The sequence below is a fragment of the Talpa occidentalis genome, unplaced genomic scaffold (assembly GCF_014898055.3).
Source record: "Talpa occidentalis isolate TD23 unplaced genomic scaffold, MPIMG_talOcc4v2.1 talOcc4.2, whole genome shotgun sequence".
Taxonomy (NCBI): Eukaryota; Metazoa; Chordata; class Mammalia; order Eulipotyphla; family Talpidae; genus Talpa; species Talpa occidentalis.
The window spans coordinates 6,635,535-6,649,517 of NW_023602073.1; the positions used below are offsets into that span (position 1 = coordinate 6,635,535).

The 13,983-nt window shown below is 39.1% G+C and overlaps 1 protein-coding gene across 5 annotated transcripts in view; it reads right to left on the reverse strand.

The window, feature by feature from the left end:
- The window catches only part of LOC129146368 (uncharacterized), a 376,663-nt gene that overhangs the window by 301,489 nt on the left and 61,191 nt on the right, over positions 1–13,983 (reverse strand). The window contains exon 3 of one of the 5 annotated variants that reach the window (XR_008552995.1): positions 6,582–6,687. The exons of the other annotated variants lie outside the window; for them this stretch is intronic. The gene's annotated coding sequence lies outside the window, so the exon portion shown is untranslated. The remainder of the gene's footprint in view (positions 1–6,581; positions 6,688–13,983) is intronic. 5 annotated transcript variants of the gene reach the window in all.

Genomic DNA, 13,983 nt, shown 5'->3' on the forward strand with positions numbered 1-13,983 from the left:
ACTCTCAGATTTAAGCTTGGGACAAACAAACCTTTCACACGAGTCCTTAAAAACAGACAGTGTTCTGTTTGAATTTTTGAATCCCCTTCTAGTTCAAACATGCTTGGCACCCAGTGCCAGAGTTTTCTTCTTGGCAACCTCTCCACCGCCACTATGGCTATTAGCACTTCGGGATCCCTCCAACTTTCCTTTCTTCCCCTACTCCCTAGTCCCTTTCCCCTGAGATAATATCTGTGCTAGGCAGCAGGGGCGGAGACTGTGCATCTGGGCGCCAAGGAGCTGTCAGCACCTCTGGCGGGGCCACAGTTCAGGCCACACTTCCCTGGCCCCAACTAGGTTTGGCAGGATGACACGTGATGGCCATTTTCTTCAGCATTTGTCTCTTACTCCAATGCAGCCCGCAGGGCCAGCAAACTCACCCCATAGTTGTCAGCTTGAAGGTACAGGGACATCTAGAAGTCATCCTCAAGCTCAAAGACAAATAACTTTTCTCAGCTCTCAATTCTAATCCCTTGGAAAGATGTCAACAGTGAGCACACAGAAGCCTTTGGAGATAAGCAAATCCATAGCCCCCACAGCTCTTTTTTTTTAAAGTTTTCCTTATCAGAGATCCAATTGCTTAATGCATAGCTTCCCACTGACCAGGCCGCTTTTCCTAGGGATTGAAATGTAGGCGTTGGGAGTGATCCCAAAGATCATTTGATTTAGTGGTCATGTAAACTGAAATTGCCTAGCAGTTACTGTAATATAAAGATTCCTGGGCCTCCGTCCACCCTTCCCACCAAGTCTCTGCTAATTCAGTACAGGCCTAGTGGGAGAAAGAGCACTCTCCAGGGGGTTCAGAAGCCACATTTGAAAACCACTGATATCATCCACTTCCTCATTTGCCTAAGGCCCGGAGAAGCTAGATTATTTGCCCGAGGCCATACAACAGTTAATACAAGACCTAAAACGGAACACAGTTCCTGGCGTGCCAGGCCAGTGGATTCTTCACCCATATTTCTGAAGTATTTAGCATTTGGTCAAACCTCAATCAATTAATCTCTGCTAGTAATGATAATGATAATGATAATGATAATGCAGTCTTAATGAATATCTAATTCAATTTCTTTGAACTTATTATATAACCTATAAATGTTTAGAGTCTCAGACACAAGTGTCACCATCCTCAAATTAGGACTGTTTTCTGGAAGAATGAAGGGTTCTTCATTAATTCACTGTCAACTTTAAAAAGGGATAGAGACTTCATGGGAAACATATCAAATGCACACTGAATGGATTTTTTCCTTAAGAAAATCAAGGAAATGGTCAATGAACTCACATACTTATTAATGTCTACAAACACACATACACACACACACACATACACACACTTCAACTTCTGGCTCCAGGAATTACTTCTTATGTGGGAAAGAATTTAAGTGTGTTTTCTGTCATTTCAGGTGAATGGATAAGTGTACTATATATATATTTTTTTTTCACTATAGAGCTCCATTCAGATCACTAGTATTTATTTATTTATTTTTAAAGATTTATTTATTTATTTATTTATACAAGCACTGGGTACAGTCAGAAGCTCGGGAGGGCGAGAGAATTCACCAGAGCCAGAGCGGGGAGCAGAGCAGGCAGAAGGACCGAAGTACACTGCTGAGGGGAGCAGCGGGCAGCAGGAGAGGTCTGTGCGCCATGTGGGACCCTCGCCCAGTGGCCAGGGAGCAGCCGGGGATCGAACCGGCGCTGCAGAGGCTGCAGGCAGCTTCACAAGCCAGCGCTCAACCGCTGCGCCACAGGAGAGGCCCACACTAGTATTTATATGTTAGCTTGTAATATGCACAGGTAGTAAATAATAAACTGCATTTTGTTCAGCTATTTGCCAATTGATACTGGCATCACCATCTACCAGCCCTCTCCTCCCATTGTTCAGAATGAGCAGAGTATGGAGCTCTGGATTTTCCCTCCTCCGGGGAGGAAAAGCTGAATGAGTAACTAGTGAGGGCACCATAGGTAGTTCCCCACCCACAGACCAAGAGGCATCCTGCACATTTTGAAAAGAATGCATAATATTGCTGCTGCACCCACACCACACACACAAACCACCACTTTTAAAGTCACTCATTCATTTAAGATCTAGAGAATCTACTTTTTTGCTAATGACAAGGCATATCAAGGAGTTACACTTAATTAACTCTGAGTCTAATTTTCCATAGCTAACATAAGATGTTTACAGGTGATAAAAAAAGAGATTAGAATTTACATTGAAACAAATTACGAAACAGAGAAACCAGTCATTGCTCAATCTTTAAACTGTTAAATGCTGAAACCTTCTCGCTCTAAATAGTGTCAAGTCCTTAGACAAAAATATAATTTCATAAATATATTATCTTTTCCAATAAATTATCTAAGAGCAGAAAACAGACTGTAGTTCTACCAATATATCTATAGGTTATCTCTCTTCCACATACAGACTTTTAAAAATGGAGTATTTTCAGGGACAAACATTATAAGCAGACAACAGGTGATTATTACAATTTCGCACCACTTTCAAATAGTTCTAACAATTAAATTTCCTTAATTGAAATTTCTGTATTTTTGGAGACTCTTCCACACATGCATGCAACTTCACAAAAATGTAAATTTTAAAGAATTACTCAAAATATATTGACTTATAGTATCTTGCAGGGCATGATGGCACAGGCACAACATAATGACTTGTTACACAGATTATATGTAATCATCCTAAAATATATAACACAAAGCCTAAAATTTTAAAACCCTATCAAACTCTGAAACACATAATGTATCCTTCTGAACTTCCAACCTTATTCTCTACTGAAGCAGTCTGTCCAGAGGATATAAAACAGATGCCATTTCAAATCTGGTAACACACCATGAATTAGTGAATTATTTTAACAGTCCTTGTTCTAATTAAGACCAGTAAGGGAGGCATCCATCCAATAATCCAACTGGCAGCCAAAATTTCTGGCTATGCAATTATTCACTACATAGGGGTCCCACCTTTAAGGCATGCAACACACTGGCTTATGAGGATTTGCTGAAAAGATGTCTACACGATAGGAATTACTTAGGACAGACAAATGTCCCTGAAAGAAAGCTCTTGGCTACTAGAACCATTCAATATTACGCTGTAGACTAGAAACAGAAAAGATTAAATAATATATTCATATAGGGAGCCAATTTTTCCATCAATAACAAGCAAGAAACTTTACAAGCATTTTAAGGCAACATTTTTTTTAAAGCACTACACATACTTAAGGACAACCTCTCTAGACTTTAAAAAAAAGTTTATTTAAAGACATAAATAAATCAATCAAATAAACAACAAATATTTATCGAGAACTTTTTATTTGGCCAGGGTTGTGTTTTAAGTTCCATGAACATTCAGGATATTTATAAAATTATTTAACTTTCTAAAGTATTTCAATAAATAATGTAGTCTTCCAAAGTGTGCAAGGGGCTGTAATTCCATCTAGTTTCTGTGATGACATTATAAACCTTGGATGGAATTACAAGTTTAATGTGAATAATCAGGGTGTGCTACTCCACATGCTGGGGGAATCCATGATGAACTCAACCTCTAAAATAATAGCGACCCAGCCATTGGCATGTAATTACAACCAGGAAGCCAAGCTGTCTGCTGGTGAGTACATGAGAAGTGTTCATTGACTGCACCTTGCTATGGCACCATTAGGTGATATATCAGAAAAAGCTCTTCCTGTCCAAAATTAAACTTTCTACCTTTGTGATAAAATATCTTTAAGGGTCTATCTAGCTCATCAGGGATGACAAGACAGTAGTAAAACCTCAGAAACTTCTAGTATCACATTATATACCTAAACTCTAAAAGATGCAATATATTAACAAACGGAGGGAAATCATGTGCGAAAGAACAAAGAATTTACTAGCATTTCTTCTAATTCTTTTGGACCAGCCTGATTTTATTACCATAAACAAAGCAAAGTGTGTTGTGTCTCTAAGGATGGGAGAAAATAAGATTTACCAAGAGACTAAATTTGGAATTGCAGAAAAATAAACTTAGAAATAGACCCAGTTGGGGATACTTTAAGACATTAAAAATGGATTTACCAGCAGTGGAATTACCCAGCAATTCCACTCCTAGGAATCTACTCAAAAAACATAAAAACGCTAATTTGAAAGGAAACCCACACTCCTATGCTTATCACAGCACTATTTACAATAACAAGATATGGAAAAAAACTAAACATCCTGAAACAGATGAATGGATCAAGAAGATGATCCACATACACAATGGAATACTACTCAGGAATCAAAAAAGATAAACTCAGGCCACTTGTGCAACATGGATGGAGCTGGAAGGATTATTCTCAGTGAAGGGAGCCAGAAGGAAAAAAATAAACATCAGATAGTACCAGGTATAAGTGGAACATAGAGAAATCAAATAAAGATCAGACAAAGCCAAACTTTAAAAGTGACTCTTGAAAGCTGACCATTGATCTGAGGCATCCAGGAGGGGAGTGGGAGCAGGCAGAACAGGGAGAAGGGGAAGAAAATAAAGGAGGAAGAGAGCACAATGGACTATGGTGGAGGACTAGTCCACACCTGAGGATTTCCAGAGAAATTCGATATTGTGAACAAACAAACAAGGGTGTAAAATAATGGAACATAATTAATTAAAAAAAAAAAAGAAAGAAGCCCAGAATTTCCCTGGGAAAACAAAAGACAATGACACTATGAATCAGCAATTTTCTCCAAGCGGTCAGGAATAAAAGCACACACACACATGCACACACACACACTCACACACACACAAAGAATGAAGACAGAGATCAAAGATGCATACAAATTTAATCTATATACTTGTATTTAGAATACACGTGGCTTCCTTGATCTTTTCATGCCTTCATCATATCTAACTTTATTTGGTACTTGTAGAGGTCATCGAAGCTCTGTAAAATCAGTGTTGCCATAGCAACCAGGAGACTAAAAAAAAAATCCTGACAGAATTCCTTACCAAATAAAACACAAGGCCTAAAGAAACTGTACTTTCACTTTTGACACTGTCGTGCTTCTATCAGCAAATGTCTGAGCGTTCCCATGAACAGCCAGCTCATCCAGGGACCTCTTGTGGATTATGTGTCACTTGGTTCCCATATCACTATGAGCTGAGAATTTAACAAATAACATTGACTCTCAAATATATTTTCAAGCTTCAGGATTTGCATATACAATATCGCAGTGGTTACCTAAAGTAAAAAGTAGCAAAACAGAAGACAGCAGGCAAAAGCAATACTGAAGAATTTCCATGAATATAGAAGAAATGATTTAGCAGCTTTACCAGGAAAAGCTACTTGTTAAAAAATAAAAATAAAAGGATGAATGCCACATGCATCTCTTGGGAGTCTTATCCCTCCCTCTAACTTGAGAAAATACACTTGGTACAAGTAAATGAAAAAAATCATTCAAGCTCTGAAGCCACAAAAAGAATAAATAGAGGTAGGTTGTGTGATCAATTCCAGAGCCAAGTTGGTACTAGAACATCAACTGAGTTCATCATTCAAGGCTTCCATGGTTGACACCTCTATCTCGATAAGAAGCAAAACTCTTTCACTGTGGCCCTCTTTATAGAGCACCAGCTCACTTCACAAGTGGTTAATGAAGTACTTGGTAAACAGTGAAAGTTTAAAAACTTTTGGCAAGTTGTAACCCCCTGTGGATGGAGGGCAGTCAGTCTGACTCAATACAACATGGTAAATTCAAGAGGGTAATGAGGCAAAGAAAGAATCTCTCTATGTGCACTGTCCACAGAATTTCTTGGTGATGTCCAATCTGCTTTTCTCTTGCTCAATTACAAATGAGGCTACCGTCTAAAACTACCAATAAAGTAATTCATAAAATTAACTTTATATCTCGAGATTCCCACTAGTGAGATCCCCAACTAGGTGGCTAGACACTGCTCTCCTTTCTCGGGTTGGCTTACTGAAAAGAAAACATAAAAATGACATGCTTGGTGACCATGTGTGTGTGTGTATGTGTGTTTAAATACATCACCTTTCCTATATGCAGCAGGAATTTCCTGTTGGGCTGAGTTTAGAGCAAATCAAGACAATGCTCTCCCTTCAGGACACAGCCAGTGAGTCAGGCAGTGTTATAGGACTGTCATGCTTGGTCTGCTCAGACATAAGAAAGCACACTTGGGGCCTGGAGGTGTGCTATTCCAGATAGAAAAGAGTGGGGAAGAGTCATTTTATCAGAAATTTATTATTTTTTTTTACTATTCCTCATTTGTTTCGTCCTTTGGAGTTTCTACCCACTCAAAGAAAAGGAGACACAAGGAACAAAAATAGTTTGGGTTCCTAGGGAAGCAAGGCGGAATGCAGCTGTTTTTTAAAGGTTGTCTATATTCTGATAGGATCATCTCTGGAAGGATGAGGACACTAGGAAGGAGCTTGATCATGGTCTTCAGTAGTACTCCAGTCCTCAAGGCCATCAGTCACTTGACTTTGTCTAGGCCATATTGTCTAGGACTGTATGTCCCCACTTGAAAACTGGACACATGAAGGACATTTATTTATTCACATTACCAAAGAGATTAACTCCAAAGTTCTCTTGAAGGTTTTACAGCTCTCCAGCAGGTCCTCGTTCTTCACAGGTAATTAACCTCTTGATGGGCCTGGAGCAACAACGGTGCTAAAAACCACAACACACAGATGATAAGTTATAAGCCAGGGGAGAGAATAATTGGAAATTAGATTTCCAGGCTCATTGGAAAATATATTTCACTTACTGAAAAAAAGCACGACTTTTCAGGAACGTATGAATCACAGAATTGCAGCACTGGCAGGGCCCTTTCAAAATCATTCTATTTCAACTTCTTATACAATAATGACAAGATGGAGGTAGCAAGAGGAGAGCAACTTGCCCAGACAGTTACTCAACTCAACACAAATTTAGTTAGGGCTGCCTAAAGTAAGACCTGACTGTTCAGAGGGGCACAGAATACTCTTCCCATCAAATCGCATTCATAAATCTTGCTGGCACAGACCAAACAACCGGGGCCTCCTGCCCTGAGGTCACCCGATTACATTTTAGGAATGGACGAGGAAATAATGACTAAGCTCTCAAAGCAGAATGAGACAAAGGAAAAAGGGAAGATGAGATGGGAAATAGTCAGAGTCAAGACAACCTCTTTTACTGTTTTCCAGGTACTACTTGTACCTTTCATTACATTTAAATGCATGATGAGGGCCTCCCTTATGGCACAAACATGGCACTATGAAGCAATCTGCAGCTTCTGCAGCAAAAGTTTGATCTCCAGCCCGCCAGGCAGCTACCCACATGGCACAGCAGACCTCTCCTGTCTCGCCTGCTGCTCCCCTCAGCAGTGTATTTCAGTCCATCTGCCTGTTCTGCTCCCCACTCTGTCTCTGGTGGATCCTCTCACTCCCCGTGTCTCTGGCCTATAACTCAGCTCTTGTATGCATAAATAAATAAATCTTTGAAAAGGAAAAAAAAATTAAAAAATAAATAAATGCATGATGAAATAAGGTGATGCCAGCTTTGTGTATTCTGGTGAGATCAGGAAGGTGTGGGGTGGAAATTCCATTGTAGGCATCAGAGAAATATTCCTTGGGAAGCAAGCCCCAAATCCTAATTTGCTTCTGTCCTCATGATCATCACGAAGCATAGTGGCAAAACTCCTTGCAGACAGGAAATGTTTCTGTCCTGTCCACTGTTACTTCCCCCCAATTTAGAGAGGATCCCACACAAAATGAATGTTCTGTAAAATGTATTGAAAGGATGAATAGTCCAATGAGGAATGGAGAAGAAATATGCATAGTTTGGAAATACATAAGCAGTATAGGTTTATCACTTTCTGTAAGGGAAAATAAAACATACCTATTTAAAACTGAAAAAAAATTAAAAGAGCGATATTTTTATATTTATAAAAAGGTGAATATATAAAGTACCTATTAAGTAGTCACCATCAGTTCCAGCTATTAAGTAGGTTCCATTGGTGAGACCAGCACAGATCCTGTGTTATAAAGAGCTTACAGCCTAAAGCACCACGTCAAAAATCATGTGATAAGGCGCTAAATAAATAGACTAAGACACCCTGAATAAACAAAAAACAAGTAATCATAGTTAGAATAGAGTATAAATGGAAGCTCCAGGCACTGATGTGTCCAGACAAAATAAGTGCTCACTGTGTATTTTCTGGTAGACTCCATATAGTTTGTATAATTTGACCTGTTTGCTACCTTTGAAATCGACATTCCTCTCTGCGCTTCTCAACTCAAGCCCCTATCTTAGCAGCTAAATCATAGTAAAAAATGAACAATGTGACAATTAATTTGGAAGATTACTGTAGGTTTTCAAGCAGCTTGCTAGCTCTTTGGTGAAGTAAAATTATAAATCAGTTAAGTATTGGCAGGTATAATAATATTAACGCATAAAATTGTAAGATTTTCCTATTCTAAAGACTCGAGAAAATTATATCCAATTAACACACACATACTCATTCACACAATGAGGAATAAATACAAATAGCTTAGTCTTCAAATTTTTAGTATGATCTTGGCCATTGTTAGTGCATAACAACAATAACAGTCACAAAAAGAGCAACAACTTTAAAAATTAAGGCAATGGACTATGCACTGTGACTGTGTTAGGTGCTTTGTATGTACCTCATTTCCTTACAAGGAGACTAGAAGTTCTGTATTTTCATTTCAGAGATGAAAGTGAGGCCCAAGATCTCAAGTTAGGAAATCTAGGTTCAAAAGTTCAGTAAAATAATACCAGTCCCAGCACCCAGGCAGACATCTTTGTAGACAAGAAGATACCTATGGACACGGATGTGCTGATGGCTTCATTGGTACACTGAGGCATGTGGCATCCTGGGGAAACTGGGCTTTGGAGCCCAAGCTCGTAGGTTCAAATCTCAGCCCTGCCACTCACTACTTAACCTATCTGTGCCTCAGTGTCCTCATGTCTGTACATGGGAGTTCTATTAGTACCCAAAGAACCATTATCTACCTACTCATTGGCTGTTGGAGGATTAAGTGAATTGATGCCTATACAGCACAGAGAATACAATAAGCACCAAAAAGATTACTGCATACAAATGTTCAGTATCCTTTGAAATGTTATAAAAAGCATTCAACTTGGAGTCAAGTGGCCTTGGCTCCCTATGTACTGCATGATCTTACTCACACCAGTTCAACTTTCTGAGCTCCATTTTCTTCCTCGGTAAAAACAGGATGCTATCTGCCACGCTTCCTTCCCAGGATTGTCATGAGAAAATAATGGATGACAAGGTAAGAGACACTATTTTGGAAACTGAAAAGCGCCACCACGTTCATGTGAATTATTACCATCAACTTCCATTCTCTCCAAACCAAAGAGGTCATCTTTTTAAATTCTCTCCAGCCTGAGAATTTAACATAGAGCTTCGGATCTCACATTTTTGACACTGGACTCCCTATAGTAATAGAACAAATGTCCAGTCATTCAGGACTCGATCAAACGGAACTCTATTAACAACCTCCTCCTGCACACCCACCGCGAGAAGGTAATTGATGTTCATCGTGACCCCAAAGCACTCCAAGACTCTGAAGTACCTTCAGGGAGACATTAAATTATGTTCAGCCTAGTTTATTATAAAGTGTATTTAATTATACTCAGATTCTTTGAAAATTGGTGACCTAGTAAGTCAGGTTCGCCGGTCTGGAAGCCTCTCTTCTCTGTCCTACTCCCCCGTCACCCTTTATCAGACTGTACTATAAAACGCAGTCAAAATCTTGGAAAAGTGAAAAATTTAAACTATGTAAGATTCCCACATTTTAAATATGATTTCAACAATGAAATACTATTAGATATCTTATAATTATCAGTACTTAGAAGTATAAAAAACAGATAATAGCGAATAGGATACTCTTCAGCATGGGAAATTAACATTCTATTTGTTAGATTTTCCCTGGTTTTAAAGAAAATCTACATATGCTAATGAGGAACACAATATGTAAACTAAAAAGTAATAGTGGAGCAGTGGGTTCTAAAGGATGGCTATTTGGTTGCCTTTTTAAAATGATTCCAAGGCTGTTATCTACTATCTTTCCCAATTAAAACTTAGAACACAAATGTAACTCTTAAGTATTACATTTCAGTGTTAGGAGAAAAAGAAGAGGTCCGTTTATTATAACCCTCTATTCACCACACGGCTCCCCTCTGGAGAATTCCTGATGAGGGGGTCCTCCCACCTCTGCTTGAACATCTTGGGTGACAGGGGTTTCATTACCTCATCAATCAACTTGTTCTATTTTTAGGCAGTCCTGATTGCTAGAATGTTCTTCCTCAAGTGGAAAAACTCTAACTCTCCTTACCTTTAACTCTCCTTGTTCTTCGTTCTCAGTAAGGCCTCTGGAATAGTTCAATATGCGTTTTCACTTCCCATCAGGTCCTTGGCTAAACTCACTCATTTTATCGGTTAAATAATGACTTGTGTCTACTCATTTTTCCTTGTTTAAACCACCATGATTATTCTTCATAACCTCCTACACCAGCTGAAGGGGCGTGAGCACCAGGTTTCCATGGATACCACGATGGACATGATGCTAAGACATGATGAAATTTGTGAACTTTCTTAGGACCCAACTATAACATACTGTTTCTCTGAGAAATAGATTCTGAGTTCCAAAGGTCAGACTGATAATCTTTCTGAAAAGAAATCCATTTATAAATCATTGCTTCAACTTTTGGGGAAAAACATGTTTCAAAAAAATAAAACCAAGATATAATTTATCACTCTGTCTTCTTACCTAGACTATGAGCCAAGGAAGTATTTTGGTTTGTACATAAAAATCCCACAGCTGCTCCTCCTTCAGCTGAAAGAAACTGACTTAGAAGCAGAAATGGCAAAGCTAGTAAAATCATACTATTCAGAATACCACCTCTCTTCTGCTTCGGAGGCTATCAGGAGCTGACAAAAAAAAAAAAAAAAAATCACAGATTTCTCAAAGTCATAGGTCTCCATTTTCCAGGTATGTCCACCTAAGTACCTGGATATATCAGCCAGACAAGAGCCCTGGCCCAGCCTGGGACTGATATTGCTTCCAAAGACACCTAGGCCTCGCTTCTGTCTTGGTGTAAGCGCTGAGGTCCTGTGAAACATATTATGAGTAGTTTCATCTTGAAACATGAATGGTGTAATCAGAGAAGTGACTATTTTTATCATGTTATCCAACATCCATTTGAACTATTACTAAATAAAAAACTGCCATGTATACTCACAACCCTCACTTTCCACATTAATGTCCTATTTAACCCTGGACACTTCTCACAAATCTCAACCTCCACCACCCAGAATGTGGTGGCCATGATCGCCTTGGATCAAACTGTGTACGTAAGGAGAGCAAGGGGTTAGAAATAAGGTAGGCAACTCTCCCCAGTGATTGTATAAGCTTGATTTTCTGGTTTCCCTGAGGTTCACAACAAATCAGGTACAGGCAAATAAAAGGAGCAGTAAGAAAAGTAGTAACACTGAGGGCACGACTTCAAAAAGAATTCTGAGCTTCTGGGGCCTCAAGACCAAATGACATCAGAGTAATAACTTTGGAGAAATGACAACAAATTTCCAAGAAAAGAAGTTATGTTATACTAGATCTTATTTAGGAAGGTAAAAAACTTGATACCGCACTTCACAATGATTTCTGCCTGAAAAGGTTGAGAGGTTTTTGTTTTGTTTTTCATTGTTTTTTTTTTTTTTTTTTTGCCTTCCAACAATGGCAGCACTTGGCGGGAATAAATTTACAATGAAAGCAGTTAATTCCAGGAGTACACAAAATCAAATATTTAATTCTTAACTAGTGAATTATGGACGCAAGAACAAAAGTAAATATTCCTTGCAGCTTTGCTCTTGTGGAGGAAAGAGATGAGTTAATTTTCTGACCTACTGGCCAGATGTCCAGTTGTCCTAAATGCTTCAGTGGACTGAGTCTAGAATCTTCTCTCACAGGGACAGAGGATGCAGGGTTTTCATCACTTCCAAATTCCAAAAGAAAGGAAGATTTTAACCCAAAGAGCTAAGACAGGAAAAGACTAGGGACTTTGTGTAGTGCCACTCTTTCTCAACAGTTCTCTTTAAAATATCTTTTCAACCTGTGGAGGGTTGAAAAGTGAGGCATGTGTGAAACTGTACCCCACAAATGATGCACTGTGTCAATGAATGACACATCCATACAATTTGGCTAAATAATAAAAAAATATTTAAAAAACACCACTAGGGCCTCCCTGATGGTGCATGAGGTTGAAATGCAGCACTATGAAGCCATCCGCAGCCAATGTACATGAGTTTGACCCCTGGCCAGGCAGGTGATCCACATGGCACCCCAGACCACTCCTGTCTCGCCCACTGCTCCCCTCAGCAGTGTATTTCAGTCAGTCTGCCTGTTCTGCTCCCCGCTCTGTCTCTGGTGAGTCCTCGAACCCCCAACACCTCTGGCCTATACCCCAGTTCTTGTGTGGATAGATAAATAAATCTTTAAAAAAAAAAAAAAACACACAACCATATGTATGACCTAACAGAATCCAATTAAATATTAAACTTTAAAAAAAATCCTTGCTATATGGACATGATGATACTTCCATAAGAGTTTTTGGGAGATTCTGGTGAGGTTCCTTTGCTCCCTAAAATCCCAGCACTGGAACTTAGTTAGCTCCATAATCCCACCCCCCAGAGGAGTAACACACCTAAATATCAGTGTTATTGACATTCATTTTACAAAAATGTTGATAACAACACGTATATCGAATATGTTTACTTTAGATTCTAAATCAGGAAAATTCCTCAGCATATGATTAGCACATTATCAAATATTAAGGAAAAAATAATTCTCAATAAATCAACTGTCACCAAACTTAGAACATCTACTTCTTAAATTTTCTGTTTACTTTTTCCTCCTTGAGGCTTCTCTAAGGCCCTAGGCAGGCCTTCCATTCTCTTCAAGTTCTGGTTACTGAGATACAATTTAGAAAACTCCTGTTTATTCATCTCCTTCAAAGCTCTTCTCTTGTTCTTTTTTTTTGTATTAAAAGCTCCTTAAAGCTTTTTTTCTTAAAGCTTCTTTGCACTTAAATATTTGTGAGGGGTGAGGGTTCATCAAAAGAGCTCAGCCAAATTTTTCCTATTCCTAGATTCTCTTTTTCTATGTTTTTTTTTCCCCCCTCATAGTTATCCCCACCTTCATCACCACCAAATCTCTCATAAAAAAGACAAAACTATCCTGGGCTTAATCTGCAAAAGTTTTTCATTCACTCGTGCTGCTCTCCAGATAAACCACCGACCTGTCTCCCCAAAGGGAACAAACACTTTGTCCTTCTGAATTTTCTTAAACACTTCAGACAAAGCCACGCATGGATTGAACAACTTCAAATCAGTGTCTTCACACTGCCTAAGTACAAATAAATAATCAAGTTCTACCAGCCAGTGGGTCATAGGTATTGTTCTCTCCAGTAAATAGCCATAGTGTAAGTCTACAACGCCAGGAAGACAATCAGCAGGTCCTGGGACTCTCTGCCCACAGACTGAACGAGATCCCTATGGGGGATTGCACACCCAGCTCACTCACAATGCTCTCTTACTGCTAAGGTCCCAGGAGAAAATATTTGTCCATTTCAATCACCCTTTCCAGAAGCACAGTTCCACCTCTCTGTGATTAACTTTCACAAACATTGCAAACTGACAATGTTCCTTATTTACGTGAGCAGCACCTAGAGCATTCAAGTCTAAACACATCACTCAATCATTAGCGACTTGCTGAAGAAGGACTTCACCGATATATTTACTGTATTAGTGTATGGGAAGGCTGGAACAAAAATGGTTTGAGCTGCCCACGGTACTAGCCACTCCCTACCTCTCCCACTTACTGCCCAACACCTTCATTGTTCTCCGTCTACACTTAACACAAAACTGGGTTTTTCTTAAACAAA